Genomic DNA, 9,948 nt, shown 5'->3' with positions numbered 1-9,948 from the left:
CCGGTCTCGGCAAATGCCAATTCGGCCCACAGCTCACCAAAGTCTCCCAGCACAGTGTATGAGGCTGCCACACTGGACTGACACCTGCCGACCTCCCCTGGACACCAGTGGAACGCATGCCAGCCGATGGCAAACACAGATGGGTGAGTACCGTACTCACAGTGTCCTGCCACGGTGGCATGTGATAGTAACCCCTCCTCTCTGGGTGACTTAAGGGCGTTGTGTGGGTTTCTGTGAAAAAACTGTCTGAGAAGACTTGGGGCATGAAGATCCGCCTCTTCTACCCAGGAATTATCTTCGGGACCATAACCCGTCCACTGTACTAGGAACTGCAGATGAGAGTTGCGATGATCACAGTCCAGAATCCGCTTAACCTCAAACTCTGCTTCTTTTTCAGTATTGACTGTAGGAGGTTTTGGGATTCGGTTTTGATACACATTAAGTTTCAATGGCTTTAACAGAGAAATATGAAAAGAATTTGAGATCTTCAAGGAAGACGAGAGCTTTAACCGGTAGGCCACAGGGTTGATGACCTGAGTAACTGGGTATGGGCCAATAAAATGAGGAGCCAACTTCACGGAGGGAAGATGGAGACGTAGATTACGGGTGGATAACCAGACTTGATCTCCGACTTTTAATCCAGGAACAGCTCTCTTTTTCTATCCGCAGATTATATATTATAGCGAGCAGAAGCTTTGATCAAGAATTCATGCACACTGGACCAGATTTTTGGAAACCATTGTAAGGAAGAGGTGACTGCTGGCAGGTCTAAAGTGGGTAGACTTGTGAAATCAGGATCGGGGATGTTTACCATATACTGTGAAGAACGTTGTGGGACCAGATGAAGAGTGATATGAATTGTTGTGAGCAAATTCTGCCCAGGGAAGTAGATCCGACCAATCGTCCTGAGAGGAAGCTATGAAAACTCTAATAAATGTCTCCAAGTCTTGATTCACTCAAGTGAATGGACGTTTGCCCATCAGTTTGTGGATGGTATGCCGTGGAGAATTTGAGTTTGACTTGAACAGCTGTACATAGGGATCTCCAGAACCGGGCCACAAACTGTACCCCATCATCAGAGACAATCTCTTTGGGCAGTCCATGTAGTTTGAATATAGTATTGATGAAAAGTTGAGCGGGTACTGGAGTAGAGGGAAGAGATTTCAATGGATAGAAGTGAGCCATTTTGGAGAACCTGTCGATCACTACCCAGATTACAGTGGCCTTTGGAAGATGGTTGTTCAGAAAAGAAGTCCATGGATAGGTGGGTCCATGGCTCTGTTGGTACAGGGAGTGGTAGCAGGGTTCCAGGAGGCGCAGTTCTGTAAATCTTGTGTTGAGCACACTTGACACAGGATGCAATAAATTGAGTAACATCCTTTTGGATAGTAGACCCCGGAGGTGGAGTAGGGTGAGTGTTGATTGGAGTGAAGATTACAGGATTAAGGATTGTTTGGATTGCAGATGTATCTTTGTCCTCAGAATCAAAGGTTCTAGATAAGGCATTTAGCGTTCATGGAACCAGGACAGTATTTGATTTGGAAGTGAAATCTTTAGAAGAACATTGCCCATCGAGCCTGTCAATAGGTGAGACATTGAACACTGCGGAGAAAGGAAAGATTCTTATGGTCGGAATAAACGGTGATCTGATGAAGTTCCCCCTCGAGGATGTAGCACCATTGCTCAAAAGCCAATTGGACGCCAAACAGTTCTTGTTCCCCTTTATGGTAATTCTTCTCCGCAGGAAGGAATTTTTTAGAGAAATAGGCACAGGGATTCAGTTCCAGGTCATCACCTTTTTGGGAAAGGATGGCCCCCACACCCTCAGAAGATGCATCTACCTCTAGGATAAAGGGCTTATCGATATCTGGTTGATGTAGAATAGGAGCAGAAAAGAAGGTTTGTTTAAGGAGCTGGAAGGCCTTTACTGCTTCAGAGGGCCACTTGGTAGGATCTGCTCCCTTTCGGGTAAGAGTGGTGATGGGAACCATGATGGTCAAGAATCCTTGAATAAAGCGACGATAATAATTGGCGAATCCAAGGAACCTTTGGATTCCTTTTAGTGAGCTGGGTATCGTCCAATCAAGAATTGCTCTTACTGTCTCCGGATCCATCTCCAACCCAGAATGAGAAAGCATGTGCCCCAGAAATAGTATGGATGTCACTTCGAAGACACATTTTTCTAGTTTGCAAAATAATCGGTTCTCTCGCAAGCGGGTAAGCACCTCTCTCACAGTCTTTCGATGTTGAAGGATATCATGTGAAAAAATCAAGATGTCATCCAGATAGACCACCACGAAGAATACAGAATATCTCTAAAGATATCGTTGACAAACTGTTGGAATACTGCAGGAGCATTACTTAGGCCAAACGGCATTACCAGGTATTCGTAGTGGCCATCTCGGGTATTGAAGGCTGTCTTCAATTTGTCGCCTTTACGAATGCGGACCAGGTTGTAAGCCCCGCGAAGATCTAGCTTGGAGAAGATTGTGGCTCCCTTGATCTTATCGAACAATTGTGTGATAAACGGAAGTGGATGGCGGTTCTTGATGGTAATGTAATTTAATGCACAATAGTCTATGCAGGGTCTGAGTGAACCATCTTTTTTTTTAACAAAAAAAAACCCCTGCTCCAGCAGGTGATGTGGAAGGTCTGATGAAGCCTTTCTGTAAGTTTTCTTTAATGTAGCTGGACATAGCCTCGGTCTCTGAAAAGGACAATGGGTAAATTCGGCATCGGGGTGGAGTTTTTCTGGGAATTAGTTCAATAGCACAGTACCATGGACGATGAGGTGGTAGCGTATCAGCACCCTCCTTACTGAAGACATCCAAAAATTAGGCATATTGAGGAGGTAACAAAGAAGATTACAATGAAGAAGATGATTCCTGAGACTGAGGGCCTTATTCTAGATCACTCTTTCTGACAAAATCCTTCTTAGATGGACAAAACCATATGCACTGCAGGTGAGGCAGATGTTACTTGTGCAGAGAGAATTAGATTCTGCACCGGAATCCAGCAGGCCTTAACTTGAAGTCTTTGCTGAGTTGTAACTAAGGTGACTGTAATGGTTGCTTCCACTGGTGAGGGATGAGAGAGAAGAACTCCTAGTCTGACCTCCCCCCTTGGGGACTAGGAGAAGTCGTTTCCCAGACGATGATCGCAAGTAGCCAATAGATGAGATGAGGAGCCACAATACATGCAGAGATTCTCCTTGCGCCGATGGGCTTTCTCTTCTAAGGATAATCGGGATCATTTGATCTGCATCGGTTCCTCCGGAGGGAGACTTGGAGAGGGAGTGACTCTGACATGGGAGGGAGATCTGAGGCGGAATCGTTCAGACTGATTTTTCTCAAGCTGACGTTCTTGCAGACGGAGATCCACCTTGTTACAGAGGGAGAGTTCAGCCAAAGTAGATGGCACATCCTGAGTAGGAACTCTGAGGCCAGGGTCTGGAATTCGACTACATACTGGCCCACAGAGCGGGCTTCTTGGCGAACTCTAAAGATTTCAGAAGCCTCTGAAGAAACTCTACCCGGTTCATCAAAGATTCTGCGGAAGGTGGCAATAAAGTCTTTATAATTTGAGAGCAATGGGTCCGACCTCTCCCAAAGGGGTGATACCTAGTCCAGGGCTGGTCCCATGAGAAGAGACGCGATGTATGCCACTCGGGCTTTGGGTGTTGGAAAATTAGACGGTTGTAGTGTGAAGTGCATTGATTTAAGAACCCCTGACATGCCTTTGGTGAGCTGTCATATTTATTAGGTGTGGGCAAATGGAGGTGGGGAGGAGCTACTGTAGCCGCAGTAGCACCTGCACTGGTAGTGATGGTAGAGGTACCAGGTGAAGTTGTCGACGCTGAAGAGACTGCCGGAGGAGAAGACAGTGTTTGTAAAAACTGTGCCATTTGTCGTGGAGAGGTCTCCATTTTTTCCAACCGGCTAACGATACTTTGTAAAATGTCCGCTGGAGCTCCCTGCGCACCACTTGATGCCATTGGGTCAGTGCAAACTGTCACGACTGGTGATGTTGATGGAGTTAAGTGATGCTCAAGGACTGAGGACAGAGCAGAGGATGGAGGTTTGAAACGTGCAGGTTGAATAAAAAACTCCTATAGGGATAACATAAATATGTCAAATACTACTTTGACGAATAAATAATAATAACGATAAATGTAAAGGAGAAGTCTTTGCTTGAGAACCTGGAGGAAGTGGATACAGTCTCTAACAAAAATAATGGCAATGTCCTTGCGAGGTTACTTGAAAAAATATAAACAGACGGTGGTGAGAGGGGCACTGGGAGGAGATGAAAGGTTTTACCGGAGATAGAGGAATGCTGCTGGGTCCAACAAGGCCAGGAAGGCTGGAGGCGAGCGATCAGACAGAATGGATGCTGGAGATTGAAAGGGTGCTGCAGAACCAGACAGACAGGGATGTGAGCTAGGCACTGTGATAGTCAGGAGGCTTCCAGGAAGTGAACTACCATAGGAACACTTTGCACTGACCCAGAAGGCCCTAAGCAGGCCCTCCTTATAAACCTCCACATCCTTATTCAAGATGGCTTCCCCGGCAAATGCCAATTTGGCCCACAGCTCACCCAAGTCTCCCAGCACAGTGTATGAGGCTGCCACACTGGACCAACACCTGGCAACCTCCCCTGAACACCCGTGGAATGCTTGCCAGCTGATGCCGAAATCAAATCAAACTTTTTTTGACATGCTATAAGAATGTCTAATTTGATGCCGTCTTTCCTTGGCTTCTTTTTGCACATTAAAATTTTCGATACCCACCGTAATAAGGTTTGACTGAAAAGGTACCTGTATCCTCTCTATTATTATTAAACTAGAAACCTATGGTCAGGGCAGACCCAATCTTCAGGCTCCTGTGTAAAGCATAATCTTCGCACAAAAAATTAAGTGAAGCAGGGGCTGCAAAACCAGGAAGTCATGGCTCTCCCTTCTCACTAAATAGTGGTGACAAGCTCCCATTTCAAGGAATACTTGCCTCCCTTTGAAAAGGACCAGAATGAAATTACTGTAATACAGGAATACAGATAGCCAGGATCCTGAACCCTAAGTATGCTGGGGCAGGTTAGGTTCAGACTGGGAAAGGGGGTTAAGGCCCGGGGGGGGGGGGGGGGGTGTTACCTAGGGTTATGCTTTGTGGGGGTATATTTTAGGGTTGGGCTGCAGAGGGGGATGTTATTTTAAAGCATTTGAAAGGAGGGGGTAAGGTTACTCAATAGGAGGAAGGGTTTTATGGCAAGACTGCATAGAGGTGCATCACCTGCTCTGTATGTTTGTATGCTCCTTTCTAAAGCATTTGCTGTGTGTGAAAAATTATTTTTCTCTGTGAACAGGAATGCGCTCAACTCTACTACCCCATTCTCTATTACTGGAGGCTGAGCTCTCTGAGGCTAAGGGATGTTCGCGGCAGCTCAGGGGGACTTGGGCGCCTGAACACCTGAGCGGGGGAAGTCCCCCCCATACTGCCCCGAACATTCCAGGGCCTGCTGCCTACATCACTGCTGTAAAGTGAATGGCGGCTGGGGAAGTGTCTGAGGAGCTCTGGTGTACGATTGCCGGAGCAGAGGTTATTGGGGGGGGGGGGGGCTCTAAAGGTGATGCGCCAGTGGTGCACACGTGGACACCACTGGCGCGCACCTATTCCATATTAGTGGTATGCCCGGAAATTTTTCGGGACAGTGGTTAATTGTTATTTCAGTAGACTTACAGAAATTTGAAAATATAAGTCTTTGATTGCTGTTATTTTTCCATTGCCTATTTATGGTTACAGATTTTTGTGGAAAGCTATGCAACCTTTTTTGACTTATTTTTTTGTCTGGTTATTTTTTGTGTTCTTAAATAATGTTACAACCTAGCCGGCGCTACCCGCTCAGCAAGTCCTGCAAAGCAGGGAGGCGCTGCTCTGCTACAGTTCTGATGTGGACTGCTGTCGGCTGCCGCAGCCTGCACCTGTCTGACATGGCAGTGGCGCCGGCAGCATGAAGAGCAGGCAGCGCCAGGTCTCTACTCTCTTCCTCAGCCCTGACTGAGCACTGTGTCGTCTCCTCTCAACATATCCAGTCTGTGGCAGGCCGTATAATCAATAAGCCTACAACATAGCATTGCCGAGAGGATTTTGGATTGATTATAAAGTCTGCCGTAGACTGAATTAGTTGAGAGTCTTTCCCAGCTCAGCAGCTGTCAGCTTGCGGAGGTCCCTGCACTCCTATCACCATGGCATCCGCTCCCTGCGCTTTATCATCTGCTGCAACGCCCGGGCCTTCCACAGCTCTCCTTCCCTGTGAGTATGACCGGGGTGTGTGTGCACACCCGCATCGCTATATCTGTGAGAGAAGTAAAGTACCACCCCCTACCCTGCAGTAACCGGCACATGGCAGATGTGCTCCCCCTGTCACTTAAGGGGTGTCAATTGATCAGCGGTGGTGACACTGTAAATAAATGAGGTGCCCACTCCCAATTATACTGGTGTATGTGGCTGCTTCAAATAGACATGTCCTGTCCTTTCTCCCCCCCCCCCCCCACAAACAGCCCAGTAGACTATGTGGGCACTATGTAGGTAGTGGTGGTCAGTAGATGGGCATGTGTGCTGGCACAGGCCGGGTGCATGTAGTGCTGTGCTGTAGCTATAGCAGGAAGTACATAGCGGTGGCTGATGAAATCCCTCTCACTGGTTGCATCTAGCAGCTCGTCCCCTCCCCCAATGTAGAATGTAGAAGGGAGAGTACAGAGGGGATGTGTGTGATGGGGGGCACAGGGAAAATGGGCAGAGCCTGCAGGACCCCGTAAGTGGGTTAATGTGTAATGGGCAATACAGTGTGCATAATCCTGGTGCAATGTGTCTAAGGGGCTCTAGCTGACGCAATGTGTTTAAGTGGCACTACTCTGTTGTGTAATGTGAATAAGGTACATAACTGCGTGGTGTAATGTGAATGGGTGCTATTATGTGGCCACACCGCTTCCCAACGTTCTAAATTATTCTGTGCGCACTGTCTGTGTTTTTAGTGTGTGTGTGTGTGTGTGTGTTTGTTTGGTGGTGGTGGCACCAATTCCTTTTCTGCTGCAGGGCACTAAAATGTCAGGTTGTGGCATTGCTGCTGCTGGGAACATTATGGGGCTAATTCTTGGTCACTCTTAGTGAAACTAATTCAGCTTCTGCCCGATGGTCGGGGTTTCATTTCTGCATATGAGTGAACCTCAACTCTCAGAGGGCTGTGGCAGTGACGGTACATGGGAACACCTAGTGTTTAATGGAAATCCCCATGAAAACACTGGGTGTTCCCATGGGTATGTGTGCGGGACAAAGTCTGTCGGGGGCGTGCGGCTGACATCCGCCAACAGCCCTGTCTTTGTTGTGGCGCTCTCATATATACAGTCTCCACTGACTTGTGTTTGCGAAGGCAGGAGAAAACATTAGACGGTCAGCGACTATCTAATGATTTCTCCTGCTGCGGGCACATGCGAGGGGATGTGTCTTCCTAACATATCTCCTTGCATGGTTGCAAGGGGAAATGGCGGCAGGGGGGCGGGTATTCACCAGTGCAGCTTACAAGTCAATTAGAATCACTTCATGTGTATGAGGCACTACTACTATGGGCATTATACAATCTTTTTGCAGCATTTGCCTTCGGCACGCGCTGTCTCTTTATAAAGTATGGGAGGGAACAAGTTTATAGTTTGCAGGAGGGCGCGGAACACCCTAGCACCGGCCCTGGTTACAACTATATGCTGTATGGGCTGGGTACACATTACATGGTATGTTGATGCCAGAGGGGGAGGGGGGGGGGGAGTAAGCATAGACCATGCTGCATTTTGCAGTATGGCTCTCTAGAGATATCCTCCAAAGTCCTCCATGTACAGATGATGGAGAATATTGCTAGCAACCCGCTGGAATGTGCATCATTAAAGATCTAAAGTAGTACATACACATTCAACGATATGCATGAAACCAGGTTTTTTTTTTTTAACCGATAAAAAGGCAGCAAAATAAAAATGTTTTCAAATAATGGCCCTTATTCAGATCTGATCGCAGTACAACTTTGTTCTCAGAATGAGCAAAACCATGAGCACTGCAGGTGGGGCAGATATAACATATATAGAGTTAGATTTGTTTGAGTTATTTTGTTTCTGTGTAGGGTAGATACTGGCTGCATTATATTTTTACTGCAATTTAGATTTCAGTTTCAACACACCCCACCCAAATTTAACTCTCTCTGCACATGTTACATCTGCCCCACCTGCAGTGCACATGATTTTGTCCATTTTGAGAACAAATTTGTACTGTGATCAGATCTGAATAAGGGCCAATGTTACCAATTGGAGATATATCTTAAAATGCAGTACTTTATTTTCTTCAAAGCCAGTAACTTTATTAGCTTCTTTCTTTATTTTGTATTCAGGCAGGAATTAATTTTTACATTTATCTTAACACAAACTTTAAGTTACAATTAAACTAACTTTATTTCCTAAGTTGTTATACTTAATTGTTAGTACTGGTAAGAAAAATGTAACGATTTAAGATAATTTGGTTATTAACTATAAGTAAATAAAAGTATTACCATATCTTGAATCACTCCAGAGTATTTGTGAGTGACCTTAAAATTCAGGTGACATTTCATGCAATCTTAATATGCGAATAAAAAAACTTTTTTCTAATTATCCAAAAGGCTACTGAATTATCCATGGAATTTGCAGTAACACTTTTTTTTCTTTTATATGGTAAAAAATTACTCCCAGTGGTATATTTAATTAGTTCATTCATTTAAAAGAAAAAGCTGTTTGTATATCTAATTATTTAATTAGTAGAATAATCCGCAGGGACAAGTCATGACATGTTTTTTTGATTCCCTACTAATTTTATGTACAAATTCTATCCACTTATTTTATTTATGTTTCCTTATTCTAATATTGATACATATTTCCATACATTAAGTAAAATATTCTCAAACATGTAGACATGTAGTACATACAAACTATTATTATAGTTATATAAGCAGGCTAATAAGCTTAGAATGTAAAACCTATGGCATGTGTACTTTCTGACTCTGAATGCAGCCTCCGTTGCTTATGGCTGTGTTTCTGAATGCAAGTGCTTTCATTGGTATGCCTATAAAACTGTAGATGTAAACAGCTCCTATGTTTTTATTCTATATCTTTGTCATGTTTTGGCAAAACCACACTCCATTACTTTGCTTTTGATTCCTTTAAAAATGTATATAAACTTTGAAAATTGTGTAATTTTGATCTGATTTTTTCCTACAGTATAATTTAAATCCAATAGGTTAATTTCCAGTGTGAACTATTCACGGCTGACAATTTTGTTTTCACCAATTTTGTCCAAAGACTGCAGCAAGTTGGCTAAACTAAGTATTAGAGAATTCATCCTTACAAATTTACAGTTTAAAAATAATATACTGTAGCGCATCAATGTAACAAAGTTGTACAGTAGTGTCAGATAGGACTCCGGTTTATTTTAACTAACTTGCCTTTAGAATATTTTCATTAATCAATAACCAATAGCCTAAAAGTAAAATCATAGTAAATAATTTCATGTCCTATTTGTCATTGAGTTTTAGCTATTTAACACACTTGAGCATGCATGAGTTTTAAATATCTAAAACATTGATGAATGAGCTCCATAAAATATTACTAATAGTGCTCACTCTATGACTTTCGGTACAGTACTCACATATTTTATGTGAGTATGGTACATTCATTTAAAACCATCTGGTGGAGGGAACTACTGCTGATATCACGAAGTGGGATCCATGTCAAAGATACCTTTTTACACAGGTTCTCACTTCTCTCTATGTGAGTGAGGGTACGCACTTCTGGGCCCTTAATATATTTCCCAAAATATGATCTAAAACATAGACGTACTAGATATTGTATTTTTTTTCTCTCTCTTCCACATATATGTGTTTGACCAA

This window comes from Crinia signifera, chromosome 2 (assembly GCF_055691185.1).
Source record: "Crinia signifera chromosome 2, ASM5569118v1, whole genome shotgun sequence".
Classification (NCBI taxonomy): Eukaryota; Metazoa; Chordata; class Amphibia; order Anura; family Myobatrachidae; genus Crinia; species Crinia signifera.
This window is presented reverse-complemented; position numbering follows the sequence as displayed.